Source organism: Ursus maritimus, unplaced genomic scaffold (assembly GCF_017311325.1).
Source record: "Ursus maritimus isolate PB19 unplaced genomic scaffold, ASM1731132v1 scaffold_13, whole genome shotgun sequence".
Lineage (NCBI taxonomy): Eukaryota > Metazoa > Chordata > Mammalia > Carnivora > Ursidae > Ursus > Ursus maritimus.
Window position 1 is genome coordinate 3,642,640 of NW_024423675.1, and position 25,357 is coordinate 3,667,996.

At 40.2% G+C, this 25,357-nt stretch overlaps 1 protein-coding gene across 6 annotated transcripts in view; it reads right to left on the reverse strand.

Moving 5' to 3' along the window:
- BACH2 (BTB domain and CNC homolog 2) overlaps window positions 1-25,357 on the reverse strand; it is a 347,862-nt gene that overhangs the window by 269,103 nt on the left and 53,402 nt on the right. Inside the window, exon 2 of one of the 6 annotated variants that reach the window (XM_040627543.1) lies at window positions 21,700-21,847. The exons of 4 other annotated variants lie outside the window; for them this stretch is intronic. The gene's annotated coding sequence lies outside the window, so the exon portion shown is untranslated. Of the gene's footprint in view, window positions 1-21,699; window positions 23,131-25,357 lie in introns of those variants that run through there. One more of the 6 variants, XM_040627542.1, reaches the window with a different exon arrangement.

Below are 25,357 nucleotides of genomic sequence, written 5' to 3' on the forward strand. Positions count from 1 at the left end.
CTTGCTGGAGACAGCAACAGTGTGAAGTAGATAGAAGACTAAGTCTGGAAGAGGCTTGCAGGCTGCTCCCATAGTCTAAGCACGGGATGAAGAGAAGGATGACGCTTGAGACATGGCATGGCAGTAGGATGGCATGGAAGGGTCAGAGTCAAAAAACATTTCTAGGGGCGCCTGGGTGGCACAGCGGTTGAGCGTCTGCCTTCGGCTCAGGGCGTGATCCCCGCGTTATGGGATCGAGCCCCACATCAGGCTCCTCTGCTATGAGCCTGCTTCTTCCTCTCCCACTCCCCCTGCTTGTGTTCCCTTCTCTCGCTGGCTGTCTCTATCTCTGTCGAATAAATAAATAAAATCTTAAAAAAAAAAAAACATTTCTAGAAAGAATTCATAAAACTACAAATGATTGTACATGAGATGAAGGAGAAAAAAATCATGGAACTGTCAAATCAATTTTTTAGTGCTAACATTGTGCTAGTGTAAAGTTACTAATGGTGTATTTAAGAGGAGCTTGTGTTTTTCCTTTCAAGCTTGCCTCCCTCTGCTGTGGAATGCAATGTCATTTAATAAACATGTGCTGAGCACCCACCATGTGCTAGGTAACGCCAACAAATGGCATGAATGAGACACAATTCTTCCTTTCAAGGGGCTCAGATATAGTGTGGGAGACAGACAACAAGCTACAAGGAAGTGCTAAGTATTTATTAGAAGGATGTGAAAGGAGGCCTACAAAATGTTCCGGAAAGTATAACTTATAACTATTTCTTACAGTATATTCAGTAGAACTTCACAGATAGTAGGGAGTGGGGCATTCAGAGAGTAGTAGGCTTATTAGCTAACCTAAACATTTTTTCTGATTCAAAAAAACAGTTCACCTGTTTTACACACCCCAGCTCTTATAGCTACCAATCTGCTCTCTGTACCTATCAGGAGCTTATTTGTATGTTTTTTAAGGTTCCACATATAAGAAAGACCATTTGGAAATTTTCTTTGCCTGACTTATTTCATCTAGCTTAATGCCCTCGAGGTCTACCCATGTTGCTGCAAATGGTAAGACTGCATTTTTTATGGATGAATAATATTCCACTGAAAATATATTTCATATATATATATAACAATTTCTTTATCCATTCATCCGTGAATAGGCACTTAGTTTGTTTTCATATCTTGGCTATTGTAAATAATGCTGCAATGAACACTGGGGGTACATATATCTTTCCAAATTCATGTTTTTGTTTTCTTCAGATAAATACCCAGAAGTGGAACTGCCATATAATAAAGTAAGTTCTATTTTTAATTTTTTGAGGACCCTCCATTTGGTTTTCCATAGTGGTTACACCAATTTTCTTTCCTACCCACAGTACCCAAGGGTTCCCTTTTCTCCACATCCTTATCAACACTTGTTATTTCTTGTCTTTTTGATAACAGCCATTCTAACAGGTATGAGGTGACATTTCATTGCAGTTTTGATTTCCATTTCCCTGATAATTCATGATGTTGAACATCTTTTCATGTACCTATTGGCTATCTGTATGTCTTCTTTGGAAAAATGTCTATTCAGATCTTCTGTCCATTTTTAAATCAGATTATTTTTTGTTTTTTTGTGGGGTTTTTTTTGTTTGTTTTTTTGCTATTGAACTGCATGAGTTCTTTATATATCTTGAATCTTAGTCCCTTATCAGATATAGGATTGCATATTATTTTCTCCCTTTCCATAGGTTGCCTTTTCATTTTGTTGATAGTTTCTTTTGCTGTACCAAAGCCTTTTATTTCGATGTAGCCCCACTTATTTATTTTTGCTTTTGTTGCCTTTGCTTTTGCTGTCAGATTCAAAACATCATCATCAAGACCAATGTCAAGGAGTTTACTGTCTATGTTTTCTTCTAGGAGTTTCATGGTTTCAGGTCTTTCATTTATGTCTTTAATCCATTTCAAGTTAATTTTTGTGTGTAGTGTAAGATAGGGGTCCAGTTTTATTCTTTTGCGTGAAGCTTTCCAATTTTCTCAACACCATTTATTGAATAGACTATCCTCTTTCCATTGTATATTCTTGGCTCCTTTATTGTAAATTAATTGACCAAATATACATGGTCAATTTCTGGGCTTTCTATTCTGTTCCATTGATCTATCTATCTGTTTTTATTCCAATACATACTGTTTTGATTACTATAGCTTTGTAATATAGTTTGAAATCAGGAAGTAGAATGCCTCCAGCTTTGTTCTTTTTTCTCAAGATTGCTTTGGTTATTCAGGGTCTTTCGTGATTCCAAACAAATTTTAGGATTGTCTGTTCTATTTCTGTGAAAAATACCACTAGAATTTTGATGGGGATTACACTGAATCTGTATATTGCTTTTTGATGGATTGTTTAGGGTTTTTAATATATAATATCACGTCATCTGCAAATAATGACAGCTTTCGTTCTTCCTTTTCAATTTGGATGCCTCTCTTCTTTTCTTTTTCTTGCCTGACAGCTCTGGCTAGGACTTCCAACACTATGTTCTTAAACGTAAATGAACAGAATTATCTAGTCGAAAGACAAAGAGTGGCTGAATGAATAACAAAACAAGACCTATCTATATGCTGCCTACAAGAGACACTCTTTAGATGTAAGGATACACATAGACTGAAAATTAGAAGGAACGGAAAAAGATATTTCATACAAATGGAAACCAAAAGAAAACTGGAGTAGCTGTAGTTATATCAGATAAAATAGACTTTAAATCAAAACTGTAATGAGACCAAAAAAAGTTGTTACATAAGGGCTCAATCCAACAAGAAGATTTAACATTTGTAAATACTGATGCATCCAACAGAGAGCAACTAAATGCATGAAGCAAATATTAACAGGGCTAAAGGGAGAAATACAATGATAGTAGGGGACTTCAATGTCTCACTTACATCAATGGATAGATCATCCAGACAGAAAATCAATAAAGAAACATTGACCTTAAATGACGTGTTAGATCAGATGGACTTAACGGATATTTACAGAACATTCCATCCAAAAGCAAAAGAATACACATTCTTCTCAAGTGCATATGGAACATTTTCTGAGACAGATCATATGTTAGGCCACAAATAAACTTAAGAGAACTGAAATCATATCAAGCATCTTTTCCAACCACAATGGTATGAAACTAGAAATTAATTACATGTATAAAATTGGAAAATTCACAGATATGTAGAGACTAAACAACATGCTAGTGAAAACCAATGGGTCTTTTCAAAATCAAAAGAAAATTTAAAAATACCTTGAGACAAATGAAAATGGAAATGTGCCATACCAAAATTTATGGGATGCAGCAAAAGCAGTTCCAAGAGGGACACTCACAGTGATAAATGCCTACCTCAAGAAACAACAAACATTACAAATAAACAACTTAACATTACACCTCAAGAAAACAGAAAAAGAACAAATGAAGCCCAATGTTAGGTAGAAGAAAAGAAATAACAAAGATTAGAGCAGAAATAAATAAATGGGGGCGCCTGGGTGGCACAGCGGTTAAGCGTCTGCCTTCGGCTCAGGGCGTGATCCCGGCGTTGTGGGATCAGGCCCCACATCAGGCTCTTCTGCTGTGGGCCTGCTTTTTCCTCTCCCACTCCCCCTGCTTGTGTTCCCTCTCTCTCTGGCTGTCTCTATCTCTGTCGAATAAATAAATAAAATAAAATCTTTTTAAAAAAAAGAAATAAATAAATGAAATAGAGACTAAAAAGACAACAGAAAAGATAAATGTCACTAAGAGCTGGTTCTTTCGAAAGATAGACAAAATTGGCAAAGCCTTTAGCCAGAGGCACCAAAGAGAAAAACAGAGAGAACGAGAGAGAGAGAGAGAGAGAGAGCACACACTCAAATGAAATCAGAAATGAAAGAGGAAACGTTACAACTGATAACACAGAAATACAAAGAATCATAAGAGACTACACTGAACAATTATACACCAACAAATTGGACAACCTAGAAGAAATGGATAAATTCCTAGAAACATACCACCTGCCATGACTGAATCATGATGGTACAGAAAATCTGAACAGACCAATTACTAGCAAGGAGATTGATTCAGAATCAAAAACCTCCCAAAAAACAAAAGTCCAGGACCAGACCGTTTCACTGGTGAATTCCACCAAATGTTCAAAGAAGAATTAATATAGATCCTTCTCAAACTCCTCCAAAAAACAGAAGAGGGAGGAACTCTTCCAAACACATTTTAAGAGGCCCTGATACCAAAACCAGACAAGGATGCCACAAAAGAAGAATATTATAGGCTGATATCCCCAATGAACATAGACATGAAATTCCTCCACAAAATACTAGCAAACTGAATTTAACGATAGAGTAAAAGGATCATATACTATGATCAAGTGGGATTTACGTCAGGGATGCAAGAATGATTCAATACCCACAAATTGGTCAATGTGATACCTATCAACAAAACGAAAGATAAAAATCATATGATCATCTCAATAGATGCAGAAAAGCATTTGATAAAATTCAACATTTATTTATGATAAAAACTCTCAACAAAGCAGATACAGAGGGAATGTACTTCAATATAATAAAGACCATATATGATAAGCCTATAGTTAACATCATATCCAACGGCGAAAAACTGAAAGCTTTTCCTCTAAGATTAGGAACAAGACAAGATGAACACTCTTGGTCATTTCATTCAACATTGTATTGGAAGTCCTACCCAGAGCAATTAGGCAAGAAAAAGAAATAACCGACTTTTAAAACTGATGTAGCATATGATTTATTTCTGTGTTTGTATTTGGTTGCAATATGTTAAGAAAATCCTGATGTTCATGGGTAACTATAGGTATCACTCGCTGTCTGAATCCCTGCTCTATAAACTCAGGGACCAAACAGATTCAGACAAATTTTCAGATAAATGTTTTGCTATTTGATACTCTTATTACTTGTATATGAAACTTAGAAACAAAACTGACACAAATAACACTGAATCCTTTTCTATGGGAACTCACTGTAGGAAATTTCTGTATCCATATTTTGGAAATGAATAGATTGAAACAGCAAGGGATAGTTATACTGGAAATGATAACAGTTCCTTAGCATTCATTTTGTTATCTCACAATATGCCTCAAACTAACCCAAAAGCTTGAAAAATGCAGTAGTTAAGATGTTTTTATTTCAAATTTTAACACTAAAGATAATCTGACAACTACTTGATTTCCTTAATAATCAGTCAAGGAGCATACAAAATGTAGAGTGGGTATACAGAATCCTATAACAGAATATATGTCATATACGTGATCTTCGCTTTGTTTCCTTATCGTGTAACTGGCCGCTACTCCACACAGAAACGTATACCCAACAGAGACCCCCAAGCTCTGCCTGGCATGGAACTGAGTGTGCTAAATATGTTTAATAAGAGGAATTTCCTTATTCAATTCATGATCTGGCTGGAATCTGAAAAACACTGGTGCTGAACTTCCTTATCAATGACTAACTTATAAGAAGTTCAAATATATAAGCCCAAACAGCAGAAAACACTTAAGGTTAACTTGATAGGCTAATTCAATGCCTTAGTGGCCTGAATGTGTTAAAATTTCATATGTAACATGTTAAAGTATGCATGTGTTTTTGTTATGACTACATAAAACCGTTTAAAATCTTTTAAAAACGAAATGCAAATTAAACATTTGCAGAGCTCCTCAAGTATCCCCAGGAAGCTTCTGCGGACCAGAGTGTGAAGACTACCGGCTTACGGCCCTTGAGGTTAAGACGTAAATCTACAAGCAACGATCTGGTGCACCTATCTGAGGATCATCAGGGTATTCCTAAACTTCCGCCAAGAACAGATAGCATTCCTCATTATCCTGAAAGCGGTAAAGCTCAGAAGCAATACTGAAGAAACATTTTTAAGATTCTGAGTTTGAATTAAAGCGGCTGGGCCCCAAATCTGAGATACAGTATTTACTTCTCAATGTTGTTCATTCACTGATTCTCTCAACATTATTCACTGAACACCTACTATGTGCCAGGTGCTGTTCTAAACTTTGAGATACGCCAATGAAGAAAATAGACAAAACCCCAACCTTTATGGAATTTAGAGTCTAGTGAAGGGGGGAGTGGTGGTTGGGAGACAGACCTTAAACACAAATAAGAAATATGATAGATAAGTTATTTTTGTTATAAAGTGACAGGTACAATGGAAATGGAATGGAGGAGAAAGGCTGCAATTTTAAATAGGATGGTCAGGGGAGGTGAGGAGATGCAAGTGGGTCAGTGACTTGAAGGAGGTGAGAGGTAAACCAAGAGATGGGCTGGAGCAGTGGGTCTCAAAGTGCAGTCCCAGGACCATCAGTATCTCCTGAAAACGTGTCACTGGCTCAGAACCATGGGGAGGGGCAGGTGACAGTCTGTCTTGGCCCTCCAGGAGATTCTGATGCACACGAAGTCCGAGACTCCTTAACTTCTACGTTCCTCTCTGGGCAGTGCTGCACGGCTGCACGTTGAAGAACAGACCCTGACAGTGGAGAGCTCCCATTCGTAGTGTTTGCGGATGTCCGCGGTGTGAATACTCCCACCACAGCTGATTTCGAGCTGCCAACATGACTCACTGAAGCAGGAGTTGTGAAGGGTTGTGTGCAATCCACTCCCAACACTGACTTTAGGTCCCTATGTCCCCACTATTGTTGAGAACATTTAAAAATGATGGGGAATTGCATAAATCTGGCTGAAAATGTTAATGTTACTTCAGATATAAACGTAGGGTGTTCTACTGGCATATTACTGTTAATCAAATACAGATCCCAATTCCTCAGAAGTTAGCATTAAGACAATGTATAAACTTCATTTAAAAAAATAAGTTCATTAGCATTAAACCCCAACTTCCTTTACTCAATGAATCTCTTTACCTTTTAGCTGGGGTTCCTCTACTTCGCTTTGTTCGCTCCCACTATAATTAATATTTTGGACCCTCAAAGCTTTCACTGACTGGGATTTGCCATGGCGAACGTGCAGGGCTGCCTCTCCAAGAGCGCGCATCAATCCAGGCCAGGCCATCAAGGAGTATGTGTATTACGACAACAAAATCTGCATGTATCTGCAGATGAAGTGAAATTTCAGTTCGATTTGCCATTAAGAAACTTCCCTTAGCCTAAAAGAACGGCCCTATTTCTGTCAATCGGGGCAGATTATAGTTTGTGGAAAAGATCTTAAAAGTATAGCACCGTCTATGAAGAAAAAGTCACTCTCTAACATACTCCTGAGAAACAAAAAGTGTTTGCTACTCTCCGGAATCTATGCTCCACACACTCCCCAGTCTGCATCAGCCGCCAGCCGTCCCACCCACACGCAGACCCCAGCCGGCCGGATCAGCAAATGTGCACGAGCTCGCACTCCCGTAAAACAATGAGGTCTTTCAGGCCTTACAATCTTGTGAAGAAACAGGCTGAAACGTCATGGGAAAAATTAGGAAATCTCGGAGGAAAACAGCTCACAAAATGAGGGGTGGAACCACTTGCTCACATGTTCTAATTCCTGAACAAAGGGAAACAACCGTGACAGCCCCCTGCCTGCTCTGACCCTTCTATTTCAAAAGAGAGGCGTCCTAACCTCCTTTTCTTTTCTTGGGGATTACAGCAGCAAGACATAGACATCGGAATGAGAAAATTTTTAAACCTAAAGGAGCAAAGTGTAATTTCAAAAGCTTTATCCTCAAGAAAAGTGTAAAAACCAACCCAAACTACCAGTCTTGTTCGGCAATCCATAATACCGGCACGATTACAGACCCACTGGACTTCAACAATTGGACAAAGAAAAACAGAACGCCTGCTAATATACATACATACGCATATTTTTTAGGTCTTCCTAAGTCTTCTTGCTATTAAGTCTCACACAACAACTAGCTCCACCTCAGCAGTCCTTCCTCCTTACCTGCCATACCTAGTTTATACCTTTCACACCTGCCTCGCTAGCTGGCCCAGGGGCGACCAGCGCTCCACCCTCCAGCTCCCGGCCGTTGCCCCAAGTTATTCTGCTTGCAAATTGCCCATCTCTCTTACCCACCAAACAACATCTCTCTCGCCTTAAAAAATCTCAGTTTAAGACTTAGTACGGACTGCACAATGAACTTCTGGATTCAGTATATTTGCAAACTTGTCAACAAATTTACCCTCTACTTTAATATGCTTTTATAACCCCACTATATTTTCCAATTGGTTAAATTAATCAAACTTTTCTAAACTCTCTGATGACACGGTCTGAGTCAGTCCTCCCCTATGTGATCCCCAACTTGCCACCAAATTGCTATATGTAAGATTTTACCAACTGGGAAGCACCACAGGGCATGTCAGCTGTTGTCGGTCTGTAGTCAATGCGACACTTAACCGTTTGGGGAAAAGACTCCTAAGTGACTTATTATTATAAAGCCCTATGTGGAAGAGGTGCTTATTTTGCTCCTGGAAGAAAAAGGCAACATGTATTGAAATCATGAAAATGTTTTAAAAGGTATAACAATTTAAAAAGAGACAAAGAGACATATCCCACAGTGAAGAGAAGAGTCCATTGAGGCTGAGAGCCTTACAAAGATATCTCACAGACATGTCACCAGTACCACTCCAAGCACCCAAGCAGAAGAACAATCTGTGGGAGAAGCCATTATTTGGCAATGAGGTAGAACTCTGGGTCAGGTAGTGAGCTGGGTGGAATTTAATGCAAACTGATCATGCTAGAATGCAGGAGACGGCGGTGAGACGCACTGTCAGAGAGGTGAAAAGTGAGTTCAGTCCACAGAGAGATTTCACAGCCAACACGCCTGTGAACGTAGGTCAGACCAAGTCCAAAACCAGTGGGTGAAACTCTGCTGCATATCAGAATCAGCTATAGAGCTTTTAAAAATCCCACTGCCCAGGTCACATCCCATACCAATAAAATCAGAATGTCTGGGGTGGGAACCAGGCAGCCATAGCTCTTAAAGATTCCCAGGGGATTCTAATATGCATCAAGGGTTTGGAACCACTGTCCTAGACTCTGCTGGTAAAGGTTTTGCTCAATCAGGAGGAAAGAGCACAATAACTTACGTGAAAGGTGGTCATGGTGATGAGTCAAAGTAAACTTTGACACTTTTAAGTGGGAAATCATTACTTTGGTTCAAATAAGAAGACACAGTCTTTAGAAGACTCCTGATGAACTTGGGGCCTTGGGTTTTAGACTAGGAAAGGGAAACTGGGCATGATGATAGGTAAGCCCCATTGACAACATAACACAACTGGGATATAGACCATTGTGCTGTCAAGGTATTCAGCTTTACAGTAAGCAGCCTAGATGCAAGGCCTAGGCCAGTCACCTGCTGGCTGTGGGGCTACAGGCCACTGCCCAACCAAATAACCCCAGTGTTCTATCTGAGGTGTCATCTACCCTGGCTGCTTATTAGCATAGCAAATGCAGGCTACAACCCCAGACATTCTTACGGGTTTGCAGAGGGACCCCAGGATCCATATATTTTAAACCAGCCCCCTCCCAGGTGACTGTTATGTCATAGGAATGTGGAGACCGACCAGCAGAGAGTCTAAGAGAAAAGAGTCCGAGGCCATACAGTTGGGACTCAAATCCCTGCTCCACCAGTTACTAGCTATGGCTCAGTTTCCTAATTTGCAAAAATGGAGCTAATGGATAAGACACTTTTTGTGGGGCTTACCTGACAATCCATTAATCCACCTCACTGGATCATTGTGAGTATCTGGTGTAACACCTGGTACATAGCAAATGCTCAATATTATATGCATCACACACATACACAGACAAGTGTGTATCTGTCATAAGCATTAAATGGTAAGATGTATATAAACTGTGTAGTACTGTCTCCATGCAGAAACACTCAGTAGGTGCTAAGCTGATGCTGATGGTGGTGGTCACGGGAAAACCCTGGAACTGGCAGAGAGGAAGATTTCATCCTCTCTCCATTGCATGGCAGAAAGCCACAATTACAAAACCTAAAAAATTATGGGGATGGGGAGGAATCCTTTTGCTCTGTCTTAATTATTAGGCGGTCCCACTAGCCATGGAAGGGTTGTTCTATTGCAAAGTAATGATGGAAATGTGAGCCTCATGGCAAAAAAGAGAAATGTGGACATGTGGCCCTACCCCACATGATGATAAACAGCAGAACATGACATCCTGGGGAAACTCAACACCCTCCCTTCCTAGGGGAACCCAGAGTTGCCGTGTGTTTTGTCCCAGATCACACTGGTAGTGGCAGACCTGGGATCAGACTTCAGAGCGGAGCTCTATAGTTTCCGGTTCCCTCCATCGATCATCCCTGGTGAGGAACATGTCTGGGAGGGACATCAGAGGAGATATGGTGCGTGCGGTCAGAGCCAACGTGAGATGAGGAATGTGTTGCCCTGTTTTCCAACCGCTTCCTTCCTTACTCTGCCCAATTCCCTTCCCTGGTCCAAATTCCACACCCTGCAGGCCATTTCCGGCTGAGATGGAGGATATGGAACACTAGAAAGCAGCCGTGGTTTGCTTTGTGGCCAAACTGTTTTCTTGGGGATGTTCAGGTCCAATTTCAAAATACAAGACAACTGTAAAAAGGGTTTAATTTCCCAAGTCTTCATTTGCATATAACTGTTCGGGGTGTTAATTTATTAGGGGATACTTGCATGTTTTTTATCCACCGACCTAGGACAGGAAATCCTGTCTTTCAGCTGCTGAGTCTCAGACCACTCCATCTGAATATTCTCGCTGACAAATGTGACCTTGTCTAGGTTCTGAAGAATTTAAGCACTCCCTCAATGTCATTTCTACTTGACCTTAGCAACATGACCAACCTGCAAATTCGGTACTGTTTAGTAAAGGTACAACATTCACGTCCTGTCACCAATCCCCCTCCAATTCCAATCCAGTGACCCGGGGCTAGAACCTAATCCAGAAGATTACAAAGCAACATCCTGATGAGTTGTCATGGCAACCCCTAGATGTCAGACATCCCATGTCCCAGGGCTGTAAATTCTCATTTTTAGTCGATCCATATCCTACTATTTCATGTATAACAACCAACTAAAATGCAATTTGGTATGTCAGCTGCCAAGCATAATAAGAGATGTCATTTGCTATTATAGCCAATAATAAAAGATTTCTAGTTGCTTCTGTTTTCAAAGGTACAGCAAATCACTGTGTATTCTAAGTCCATTGGGCTGGTCCTCAAAGAGAGGCTATTTAGTCAGGCTTCCCCTATTTTTATTTAATTAGTCAATATTTAAGAGAGCCTTGGAAATGAAAAGAACTCTACTGAAAGCTATGCATTATTATTTTCTGAACAGGAGGAAACACACTGATCTTCAAACTTTCAATAGACGCTGTATATTTGATCCAAAAGACACACACACACACACACACACACACACACATCTGTGATCCAAGCCTTTCAAGGACACAAATATACAACAAGGGTGCCTTGCAAGACTTTCAATTCTTTGTAACTGGAGAAAAGAGAAATACATATCATTGAAATCCAGGTAATTCAAACATCTTGTTTTATTTATTTATTTATTTATTTAAAGATTTTATTTATTTATTTGACAGAGAGAGACAGCCAGCAAGAGAGGGAACACAAGCAGGAGGAGTGGGAGAGGAAGAAGCAGGCTCCTAGCGGAGGAGCCTGATGCGGGCTCGATCCCAGGACTCTGGGATCACGCCCTGAGCCGAAGGCAGATGCTTAACGACTGAGCCACCCAGGCGCCCCAAACATCTAGTTTAAATCAGCAGTTTTGTTATTGGCTGAATTGTGTTTCCCCCAAATTCATATGTTGAAATCCTAACCCTCAGTACTTCAGAAGGTGTATTTGGAGACAGAGACTTTAAAGAGGTATTTCAAGTTAAATGAGGTCACCGGGGTGGGCCCTAATCCAATATGTTCAGTATTCTTATAAAAAGAGGAGATTAGGGGCACCTGGTGGCTTAGTAGGTTGAGCGTCGGACTCTTGGTCTCAGCTCAGGTCATGATCTCAGGGTCGTGGGACTGAGTCCCACATCGGGCTCTGCGCTCAGCAGGGAGTCTTTTGCAGATTCTCTCTCCCTCTCCCTCTACCCCACCCCTCCACTCTCTCTTTCTCAAATACATCAATCCTTAAAAAAATTTTTTAAAGAAGAGGAGATTAACATACAGACATACACACAGAGAAGACCATGTGATCTTCAGCCATCAACAAGCCAAAGAGAGAGGCCCTCGGAAGAAACCTTACTGACACCTTGATCAAGCAAGGAATTCCAGCCACCGAGAACTATTGAAAAAATAAATTTTTGTTGTTTAAGCCACAGTGTCTGTGGTACTTTGTTATGTCAGTCCCGGCAAACGAATATAAGTTCCACCCTTTTCACATTCCATATCAATTCCCCAGAAGTGCCCTTCATCTTGAGCATAATGAAGTCAAACTTACCTCTGCAGGTGTCTCTGCCTGTCGGCCCTCCCCTTATGGCCCGGGGGGCTCCCTAAGCACAGACGGGGCAGGCTGGACTCTAAGACACTCAGGAGCTCTGCTGGCAGGTTGATGCGGAGAGAGCTCTCCTGAAATTCCCATTAGCTAAAAAAGCATTAACATCACTTCCGTAAATAGCAAAACTGATTGCTAGAGTCGTGTGTATCTTTATTTTCCCCTGCTTATCATTTATCAGAATGCTAATGAGAAATCTCCCGGAGATGAACAGCAGGCTGAGAAGGAAAGAAAAATGAAGACACAGATAATACATAAGCCAGATTATCAGTCCTGAAATAATCCAGAAGTAGACATATGATAAAATCACACTATGTGGGGCTTTTTAATCCTAAAAATAAGCAGAATGTACAGAAGTATACAGAAGGCTGCATGTCAAGAGTTATAAAGCAACATCAACCAACACCTGTGTAGAGGGGCAAATTATTTTTCTGCTAAAGTTCCAGGAGAACTTTTCTCCTTTTGGGTTTTAAAAATGAATTTCCACTACACTCCTTTTTCCATCTCCACAATAGCTGCCAGAAGGTTCAAAACCACATTTATGGCCCATTTCTAGCAAGTCTGGAAATGGTTTTCTTGATATCTTTTATTAATTTCTAGCCTCATTTTCCTGCTTTTTGTTATCAGCCTTAATAGGGTGTATCTTTGGAGTCAACTTATATTTTTTGCCATAGCGTGAGGTATTATTAAGTAGCCTTCATTAAGCCTCAGATATTTACGGCTGCTTTTCTTCCAGAGCACCCCTTTGATCTGTGAGATGGGAGATTTCACGCTCAAATGAAAATTTGTTTCAGTTCACGGAGAAGTTGAAACAACATCAATTTCTCATACTTGTTTTAATCACAATATGATAAGCTAAAATGGAGAAGAGAGCTTTGCTAGGAAGCTGGACCATGAGAGGTGAGAAGCTGCCTTTTTTCAGGAGGGGGGAGGCTGAGACTCACGGTACCGGCCAGACCCAGAAGACACATAAGTCCCCTGTGGTCAAGTACTTATTGGACTACCATCCAATCCCTTTTTCNATGAAAGAGTGTCACCACAAGCAATATACACCAAAGCCTGCCCTGGGTACAAGTCTCCAGCCTTGTTGGATGGATCCTGTCTGCTTCTGCCTATGTACTACCCCTGCTCCACCCCCGGTGAAATCGACTTGACTATAGTGCTAGCTGGAATTATATAGGTCTAGTTTGAATTTTGTATCTTTTACTGGCTGTGTGATCCCAGACAAGATATTAAGCTGAGTCTCAGATGCCTCATCTGAAAATTCAGATAATAAAGAAAGTACCTCTTGAGGTTTATGTGGGTATTAAATTTAATAACACACGTAGGGTCCTAAGTAAAATATCTGGTACACCACAGTCAACACTCAATAAATATGAGCTATCATCATTATCATCATCATCAGGCTAATGTGAGAAATTTCCCAGGATGATTTCATTTCTGTATGATCAGAGAGGGTGCCAGCCACAGCCTTGTGGGCCAGGCTGAGCAGAAGGAGCGACGGCTGGCCAGTGCTCTGGTTTGGGGTTCTACCTCACTTCACGCATAGCATTTACATGTTCAGAAATTGGGTGATTAGGGCTCCCGGGTGGCTCAGTGGGTTAAGTGTCTGCCTTCGGCTCAAGTCATAATCCCAGGGTCCTGGGATCGAGACCCACATTGGGCTCCTTGCTCAGCAGGGAGCCTGCTTCTCCCTCTGCCTACAGCTTCCCCTGCTTGTACGCTCTTTCTCTCTGACAAATAAATAAAATCTTAAAAAAAAAAAAGAAAGAAAGAAATTGAGTGTTTAAAGGACCCAATTTAGAGTTTTCCTGTTAGCCTAAAAGGCCTGTCTTCTTTGGGCTTTTGCTGGCAGAGCGGCAGAATGAGAACCCTCCCTGGCTCCTTATCTCCACTTTCATCAGCGATGCCAGTGCCTGCACTGGGGTCTTCTGGGCTGTGTGGACTGGGGAGCTGGTGAGGTGGGTACATTTCCTGGAAATACAGGCAACAATTTCCTGTGGCTTCCTCTGTTTTTGATGTAGAGATGAACACACATAGAAAATAAACACATCAAGGATCAGAGCTTCAGTCAATGGTGTTGCAAATGCTGAAAATACTGTCATTTCCTCATAAACAGATTCAGAAGTACAAAGTATAGGGTGTCTTCCCAAGAGCATTCTCCCTACTAGGGATCTGTACAGTAGGACTGCAAGGTGACAGGGAGAACACAGCTAACCTTCCAAGCCTGTATGACATCTATGACCTGCTGCTGGAGTTGATGAACATTTCCATGAACTGAGACCCAAGTGAGCAAGAACCAAATTTTCCATGAAGGCCTGTGTTTTGCATAAACCTTAGCCTGAAAAAGCTCTGGTCTGGTCACAGGGCTTCAGCAAAGATTTCTCTAGAATTTGGGGCCTGGTCAGAAAAAGTTCACTCTCCGAAGTGGAAAGTAGTGAAATTATTAGTGAATTTAGCTGTTTACATAACTATCCCAAAACAACCATTTAAGATTAAATAAAGCAATGCATCCTACATTTGGGAAATGGCCAGATTCACAGAAGGTGACCACAGTGTGTCCTTAGAACCAAAATGAAGCAAAGAAAGAGACATCTCGGTCAATGACACCACAGCCCGCCTAAGAGGTGGCAGAAGGATGTGCAGTCTGCACAGGGTTCATACAGGTCAAGGCGGACACAGAATGCTTACGGAGGCAGGCTGCTGAGTTCCAAATTCCACCTTTACCATTCACTAGCTAAGTGCCCTTGGGCAAGTCACTCGACCTCTCTAAACTTCCGCTTCCGCACATGATCTCTGTTTGTGCACCACTGGCTTCCCTTCCTAAGTGAGGATCTGCTCCTGCACGCCAGCTGGGGCGCCCAGCACTGCAGCCAGTCACACAACACAAAGACAGTGCAGTTACAGGACATGGTTAACACTCTTCTGCTTCAGTTAGTCTGTTTCTTGAATCCAAAAGGTCTTGGTGAATACACCCCATGTGTAAGAATTGCAATGAGAATCTTCTTTTTTTAAAGATTTATTTATTGAGAGAGAGAGAGAGAGAGAGAGAGCGCACAATGAGAATTAAATTTTAAGTAATATAATTCAGCAAACACAAGAAACACTGGTTGCCTGCCTAGAAAGATGGGTCAGCATAAGTGCTGGAGTCTGACTGCCTGAGTTCAAATCCCAGCTCCTTTCACACGGTCCCTCTGGATGAACTGCTTAACATCTTCGTTTTTGGTTTTGTAGTTTGAAAAAAATAGGCTGATAATAATAACTACGTCACAGGGTCGTGAAGATTGAGTTTATGTAGAGAAAGATTTAGAACAGGTCCTGACACATATAAACACTCAGTACATGATAGCTCTTATTATTATTACAGAGATAGAGCTGTTCTGACTGCTGTGTGAAAGTCACTGATCTAGCGAGAAACAGCCTTCATTAAGAAAAGAATCATTCTTCTCGATAATCCAGCTTGATAGAAAATCCCTCAAGGACAATTAGAAAGACTTCAATTGCTCATATTCGAACTCAGCAAGCTCTAATATTTGGCCCCCTGAGTGGACTTGCTGACCAAGAGGATGTGGCCTGAGCAAATGAGCCACGTCCATCGTGCTACCTGACTTCCCTCTTCCTCGGTGTCACAGATGACAAGAACGTCTCGGTTCTGAATTCACCTGCCATAAATGTCACGATGAGTCAATTCTTGCAAGTCACATCTCTCTAGGAGAACTAACAGATTTTGGTCCCATGTTATCTCCCGTGGCTATGTCCTTATGCAGCCCACCCTGAACAACCAGCCCGCCTCACTCTTGTTGAAATCTGTGTTAATTTCAACTTGAGCCTATTTTCTGCACTAATTAAATGCAGCATCTCCTTCACCCTGGCTTCCTGTGTGATGTCATCACTCATTCTCTCACTCACTCACTCATTCATTCATTCATATTTAAACTATTACTGAGCACCAGCTATGCCCCAGGTGCTAGGCTAGAAGCTGGATGAACAAACACAAGCGAGAAATAGTCCTCAAGCTCTTTAGAGTCTAGGGAGGCAGGGAAGTCAACCAGCCATCCGAAAACCATGTGCAAGGACAGAGGCGTAACTGAGGCATGAGGAGAGCTCAGGCCTGCAGGGGGAAACCCAAAAAGAATTCATGCATTCAGCACAAAGCATTTGAGAAACCAAAGGTTTGTCTAAAGCACAGAGGGAGTAGAGGGGGGAAAGACAGGCAGGTCCTAGACCCTCTGGGATATTAAGTGCTTCGCAAAGGAATGTGTTCTGCTGAGGAAGAGAAGTCCTGGAAAGACTTTATGCAAAGTTACGACAAGATTCAACTTTGCCTTTAGAAAGATCATTCTGGTTGGCCAGATGAACCAGGGGGCCATATATGGACACTGGGAGGCCAGTAAAGAAGAGGTTACTGTGTTCACCTAGGAGAGAAACGGTAAAGCCTGGATACAGAAGGAACACTGGAGGGAACAAAGAAGGGAGACTCTGGGATTCCAGAAAATGGGAGAAACTGTAATATGGGAAGTGATTCTATTTCAGTTCCATTGGACAGAATGGGGGGCCTGTCACTGGTCAGCTACTTCTGGAAGGAATGGAGACTACAAATTAAATCCGTGCACTACCCCTGCTTGTGCTATGCCAATGGCATCCGTGAAACAGTGCAAAGCCATACTCCGTGACCCAGGGGTGACGACACCCTCATTTTAGGAGCCTAGGCGAACTTGAAGATATAGAAAAGGGCCCTTACATTAAATATTCATTCTTCCTCGCCAAACAATTAGAAGTTATTATGACCAGTCATGATTTGGGGCCTTCTGGCTCAGAGACATCCTGGCTTCTCTGTCATCCTTATGGGCTAATTGAAATTCCCTCATTGTCAAGCCCAGTGTAGTTTTATTTCCTTAGTACCTATTTCCTACCACTTTACCTTCCAAATGTTTTCCCTTTGAATTTAACTAGATAAATGCCATGAGCCCTGCCGTAACATTAATACTCTCAGTGAGCATTCATTTTACATCACGAGAAGAACATCTGACCATATCTATTTGTTTTGTGACAGTACAGGCTTTGGGGGGGAATTCTCAAAACCAACCATTTATTTTATATTAAATATAAAATGCAATGGAATCCCTTCTGTACCACTGGGTTACACTGTAGTCAGCTTTTCTGAATGAACCTGTTGCGAAATACTGAGATCTCTACATAAATAAGTTATGATTTCCATTGTACTCACCACATTACAACCTTTGACAAGAAAGTAGAGCCACAAAGGGGGTTTATTAAGTCCAGGTCAGAACTCCACCAGGCCAGACTCATGGCCTGGTGGATATCAAAGACAACGGTGCAAAAGAGACAAAGGAGAACATCAAACATTCCAGGCAGGGTCTTGTAGGGAGAGCCAAATGAATTTTAATTTTAAAGGGACACTGGTCATTCTAGAAATCAACATGTGCTGAATCCCAATGTTTCAGATATAAATACCAGAAAACATTTAGGAAGCAAGATCAATACCCTTGTTAGAAATCACTACTTACCGGGATCCATTATTAGCTTAAACTAAATTTATAAAACAATGGACCTGTCTCTTAGCCAAAGATATTCATGCGTGAGAATGAAGCCATATTCTATATGAAGCTAAGGGAATTTTACAACAGTCTGAAATCCCCATTGAAAAAAATATACGTATCTGTATTTCTATCTATCAATGCATCTGTACATCTATCTATCTGTTAGGAAAGTATATTTAATGAACTCCCTGAAACTCTCAGAGAAAAATTATGAGAAGACACACACTGGCTAGACACATTTCAGTAGTGGTTACCATAGAAACAAGTTGGTAGGTTTCTTTTTTGGAGTTGTGCCTTTTGATAAAATATTAAATTTTGTAGAGTATTTGCATATACATACAACAGTACAACTGCTGATGTCCACCTAAAATTATATTTAAAAAATTAAACTAGTTCTACTTTTAGTTTCTAATATCTATAAAGAAAAAATTCATTCTTAATAAGCTGATTTTTTTTTTAAAGTCTTTCTCTGCCTCTCCACTGTTTCGTCCTGGGAAGAAGCTGAGGTGAGAGGGTGGCAAAGGCATGAAGACAGGAACCTCAGAACACCAGGCCGGTCTTCCTTGAGAGAGGCTCAGGATGGCTTTCAAACCGTTGGTGCTCATGTTCTCCAGGCCAACTAACTAGACAGCTCTGGTAAATTGCTTTTAATTAAACTAATACTTGTATCTCATTTTTTTATGGTAAGATGGCTCTTTCCCATAATGTGAGAAACGACGGTATGTTCCCCCCTTGAGGAAGTAAGAGTTGTAATACTGCCATATGTGCAGCTCACCAGGCATCTCCTTTTTATTTATATTTAATTATGTACCTGCTGGGAGGCTTAGAACCCTATAATGCACACGTCACACTTCCTATTTTAAAAATTAAGAAAACATATACATTGTAATATAAAGATCAGAATTGCAAAGTGTAACAACCACTTACTCAAATATTGCCTTTATAAAAATTTTTATTTATTTTTTATTAGTTTCAGAGGTAGAATTTAGTGATTCATCAGTTGCATATAATACCCAGTGCTCATTATATCAAGTGCCCTCCTTAATGCCCATCACCCAATTATCCCTTCCCTCCCACCCATCTCCCCTCCAGCAACCCTCGGTTTGTTTCCAGAGTTCAGCATCTCTTATGGTTTTCCTGCCTCTCAATTTTCATCTTATTTTTCCTACCCTTCAAATACTGTCTTTAAAGCATAAGGAATAGCAGGATAGTTGCTGCACTAAATTTTTCAGACTAAAAGCCACTGGGGTGTTTGCTGATCAGTGCTATAATGATACTTGGGTTATAATCATTAGACAACCCAATATGTATGGGGCGTGCCAGGAAGAAGCCTAACAATTGCTTGACCTGGGACCTAAGATGTCCATGAGTCACAAACCCAGTAATTTTAAAAATTAGGGTTGGGGACTTAGTTTTCTGTTAGAAGGGACCGTCCGCCCTGGAATTAAACCAGGAACCTCAAACCCTTTAAAACAATGAATTCCACAACAATCCTGACTTCTAGACGTAAGAAGTAAATCACATTAACATCTGAGAAGACGCTATGAACTTTCTGTTTTGAAGGTCAAACTAGGAAAAGAAACAAGAGAAAGACCAACTGAAAATGTCATGAGTGAACCTGAGCCAGGTCCTGGCTCTAGAATTATAGCAAGGTCCCGATGGGACATTAAAGGGACACAGCCACTCTAGAAAATGATTTATAATTCTTTTTTTGCTTTAAATACTACATATATGTATGGATGTACATATTTCAATAATCTCTGGAAATAAGCACATGTTTCTATCTATTACTATATATGACTAAGACATAAATCTTACCTATATGACTAAGAGATGGACCTTATCTTTATATGACTGAGAGATGATGGTTATCTCTGGTAGGATCAAATGACATGTATGTTTCTCTATTATAAATATATGTAAAAAAAGGAGATAGAGATAGATATAGATATATTCTGGCAATTAAAAAATTTAAAAAAAATCCACCATATAAAGATTAGTCAAATAGTGGGATGACTGGGACACCTGGGTGGCTCAGTTGGTTAAGCATCTGACTCTTGATTTCAGCTCAGTTCTTGATCTCAGGGTCTTGAGTTCGAGCCCAATGTTGGGCTCCGCCCTGGATGTGGTGCCTACTTAAAAAAAAAATAGTGGGATGACTAGAAAAAGAAGTATATGAATCAACCCCAGAGCAAACCTCTACTCTTACTTCAAACTTGCTAAGTAAAATAAAGACACAAAAATTAATCTTACAGATCACGATAAAAACTGAAAAAGTTCTATTTATACTAGTTATGTGCGAGGCCAGAAAGAAGTTTAATTCAAAACATAATGGAGTAAATGAAAAAATATTATGCTTTTTAATACTACAATTTTTTTTAAAGATCTTATTTATTTATCAGGGAGAGAGACAGCATGAATGGGGGGCAGGGGTTGAGGGAGACGGAGAAGCAGACTCCCCACTGAGCAGGGCACCCAACACAGGACTCAACACAGACCTCAATCTCAGAACCCCAGACCATGACATAAGCCGTAGTCAGATGCTTAACAGACTGAGCCACCCAGGTGCCCCCTTTAATACTATAATTTTTATTAAATATTAAAAAGTTTAAAACACACTAATCCTTTTAAAAGTTTGTTACCTTCATAAAAAATGTAAAGTAGATTGTAAAGTAATTCTCAGATCAATGAAGAATGTTTTACGCTTCAAGGAGGTAAACTAACTGCATCCAAAAATTTTAATTTAAATGATATGAATTTTAAATATAATTTATGTAACAATGAATTTTTCAAACATATGGAAAATATTTTCCTTTGGTCTAGGATTAAATCCACAATATTTAGCTAGAATTTTTTAAATACTCTGGTACTGTCTGCCTTACGAATTCTTATATTAAGAAAAAGAATTCACACACAAAAGAAAAAGGACACACAAAAAAGTAATTGTTGTTCCCCATTGCTCACTATAATAGAACCTTGCAAAAATCATAAATTAAATAAGAGGATATATAGTACAAAAGTCTTTCATATTCATCACAAAACAAGAAAGTAAATTGACTTCCAGGGGTGCCTGGGTGGCACAGCGGTTAAGCGTCTGCCTTCAGCTCAGGGCGTGATCCCGGCGTTATGGGATCGAGCCCCACATCAGGCTCCTCTGCTATGAGCCTGCTTCTTCCTCTCCCACTTCCCCTGCTTGTGTTCCCTCTCTCGCTGGCTGTCTCTCTCTCTGTCAAATAAATAAATAAAATCTTTAAAAAAAAAAAAGAAAGTAAATTGACTTTCAAAACCATGGCTTACACAAAATCAACTATCAATCTTCGGCAGGCAATTTATCTGCTACGTGGATTAGCTGGAGTGAACACTGACTACTACATTTGCTTTACCAGGAACTAAGGCCCTATCTTCTGCATCACAAACATTTGCAGGCTACAGAAGACAACCAAATGTTAGTATTGCTTCCAGCCAAACATAATTAAGAAGCTAAATCTGCTAACTCCCACTACAGTAATATAATGCTATTTCCAAAGCCAAACAGACATTACATTTGAACTCTTATCACTCTTCTCTGCAAGACACTTCTCAATGGCAGCTGCTGGTCCATGGGGTGGTTTTACCTATCACAGCTACAACCAACCAAGTCCTGCTGTTTAATCACTTAAATGGCACCAAGACTGGGACAAACCTCTCCAAATGGCTCCCCTTCTCACCTATCCCATAGGTGGTTGCTGGGGGCAGGTTGGGACAGGAAGCCATACACATTCAAGTTCACCTAGTGGTCAGCTGCTGTCACACTGTGTGGGTATGGATCTTCTCTCCTCCAGTGGTCTCATCTACAAAATGGGAATTGCTGTGAGGTTTAAAAGATAGACAAAAATAAATCATTCAGCACAATATTAAAAGCACGACAGTTACCGGCCCTGTCTTCACCCTCAGTTCTTGTCTGTTGTCAAAAGCCAGGTGAGACCCAGCTGAAGCTAAAGCTGGGGTGAAAGGAAAAGGGGGTAGGAGGTGGGCCAGAAGACAAGAACCTGTCACTCAACAGGCTGGGCAAGCTCTCCTGCTCTCTGCCTGCCCCTCACAGCTTGAAACGTCTGTGTGCCACAGAGAATTGCCTAACTCACTTTTTATTTTTTTAACCACCCATTACCAGCTACAGGCTGATGAGATAATATGTAAGATAAATGAAAAAAAAATTAAAAATAGCTAGAGATACAAGGTAGGGGCAGATTATATAACAGAAGAAGTCGCACCCAGGATTTTGTTTCGTGTTGGGATGTTATTCTGTTGTATCTGAGTACAAACTTCTTACAGTTTACTTGGTATTTTTATTAGTAGACTTTATTTTTTAGAGCAGTTATAGGTTTATAGAAAAACTGAGCAGAAAGTTCCCCTCTTGTCAGTTTCTCCTGTTATTAACATCTTGCATTAGTATGGTAAACTGGTTATAATTAATGAATCAATATTGATACATTATTACTAACTAAAATGCACCGTTTACATCAGCATTCACTCTTTGTATTACACAGCTCTACAGGTTGACAAATGCATACTGTCATCTATCCACCATTACAATATTATACAGCCTAGTGTCCCTGCCCGAAAAATCCACTGTACTCCAGCTATCACCCTGCCTATGACAACCACGGCTCTTTTTATTGTCTTTATAGCTTTGCCTTTCCTGTAGTTGGAATCACACAGCGTGTAGCCTTTATCAGGGTATCTTCTTTCATTAACAATATGCATTTAAGGTTCCTCCATGTCTTGATACCTCTTCATGTCTTCGTTTTAGTGTTGAGTAAGATTCCATTGTATGGATGTGCCACAACTTATCCATTCATCTACTGAAGGACACCTCCTGGTGTCCTTCTAGTTTTTGGCAATTACAAACATTCATGTGCAGGTTTTTGTGTGGACATAAGTTTTCCACTCATTTGGGTAAATAACTAGAAATGCAGCTGTTGAATTGTATGGTAAACTATGTAAGAAACTGCCAGACTGTCTCCCAAAGTGGCAGGACCAATCTATAGCCAGGAATATTTAAAAATCCTTCTACCAAAGTGTATCTTGTTCTATCTATACAATGTGACTAAGAAACAGTCCCAGAACATTACCTATGATCTAAGTGAAGGACAGTTAACCGTCAGAGTATGACCAAACATTTAAGATAACACTGAAAAATTCAGCAGTCCCAGCTAGTGACTTTGGGCAAATTACTTGACTTCTACAGGCTCAAAAAAATGTAACTACTCATGAAGACTGTCTTTAAAATACCTAAGAGTTGTTAAGTCTTATGCAATTCTTAAGAGGGCAATTATGATTTTTGTGATGTCAGTAATTCCATTTGACTTTTAAACTAATTTGTGTTGGTGTCATTTTCAATGAAACATTAATAAACTGTAGTTGAGACTTTGGAGAAAACGTTTAATGATCAAGATGGCAGAAACCTCTTGGATGGTTGAGCTGCTGTTTTTGTTTCTGTTTTGGTTTTAGATCATACAAATTTTTTCCTGTTAACAGAAGAAAATGTTATATTTTCACTGGAGACATTTTCTGACTAGTATTATGGTCTTTTTTCTACACCTACCCTAATATTAGAGAGTAATTACTGCATCCCCTTCTCACAAACTTTAAAGTCTGGCACCACTGGGGAACTCCATGAATTTGGCAAAAATATGGTTTGGTTCCCCAAAAGTAAATTTATTTTCTCAGCATTTTTTAAAAGATTATTTATTTATTTATTTGAGAAAGAGAGAACATAGAGGGAGAGTGAGAGGGAGAAGCAGACTCCCCGCTGAGTAGAGAGCCTGATGCGGGGCTTGACCCCAGGACCCTGAGGCCATGATCTCAGAAGCTGAACTGACTGAGCCACCCAGGTGCCCCTTTTCTCAGCATTTAAATAGTTCTTTGTCATAAAACACTTACTACTAAAACAGTACTCCATCCCCCCAAACAAAACAAAAGTCATCTATCTAAAAGGTAGTAAAATGTCATTGAATTGAAATAACTGAAATGACTGAATAACTGAATCAGGTATAGGACATTTAAAAAGAATACTACTTTTGTGTAAATAGAATAAGATACATTTTTATTACTTTCATGTAAAAATTAACATTTTCTAAATACTTACTATGTACCAGATGCTATTCTAAGGTCTCCACATATATCTTTTCAGTTAGCTTTCAAAATAACTCTTTAAGGTAATTAAAATTATTGCTTCCGTTTTACAGAATCAGAAACTGAAGATCAAACAAGTCAAGCAGGCGCTCTGCTGTGATTTCTCCCGTCTCCCTCTCAGGAACTGCAGCCCTGACCCAGAGCCCCTGGATAATGGCTGGGTCCAAAATTCTTGTGGACAGACACTGCTGCCTACCTGGACAGACAAGTATCAGTGGCTTCTGGGGTCTCCACGTCTGCATACAGTTGCCCCCCACACACACATGCATGCACAAACACAAAAACACGTGCGTATGTGTGCTTTGCACAAATGCTATGGGGACCACCATCTGGTCCATCCCATGTTCACCTGCTGCTTTTGACTCCTCCATAGAAGCTATTCCTATCTCCTCTGAGCCCTCATCTACTCTCATAGGTCTTTCTAGCTCCAGGTAATCTTCTTTAATCTGCTGAAATTAAACAAGCAACAACCACGAAGGATAAACAAAGCCTAATGCAGTTTCCTCTGGGGATACATTCCAAGACCCCCAGCAAATGCCTGAAACCACAGATAGTAGTACTGAGTACTATGTTTCTTTCCTATATATAGGATACCTATGATAAAGTCTGATTTATAAATTGGACACAGGAAGAAATTAACAGCAACAACTAAAAATACAATAGAATAATTACAACAACATACTGTAATAAAAATTATGCATATGTGGTCTCTCCTTCTCTCAAAATATCCTATTGTGCTGACCCTTCTTCTTGAGAGGATGTGAGATGATAAAATGCCTCCGTGAGGAGAGGAAGTGAGGTGAGTGACGCAAGCATTGTGATGTAGCGTCAGGCTACTCCTGACCTTCTGGTGATAGGATTTGTCAGGAGGCTCATCTGCTTCCCGGTATCTGAAACTGGGAAGCAAAACCGTGGATCAGGGGAGACGACTGTCTACGTTTTGCTTTAACAATAGATTCCAGTGATTTTTTTTAATAAACTGCTAAGCACTGCAAACTCCTCCTTAAAATAGAATTCATTTTTAAAGATAGGTGGACATTCCTGAACTGGATGAAAATATCTGTCCTCTTACGTTAGGGAAGTATATCCTTCAGATCTTCAATTACATCATTTGCTAATTTAGCTATCTCCATTCCTACACAGATGGACTTCAGACCTAGCTATGT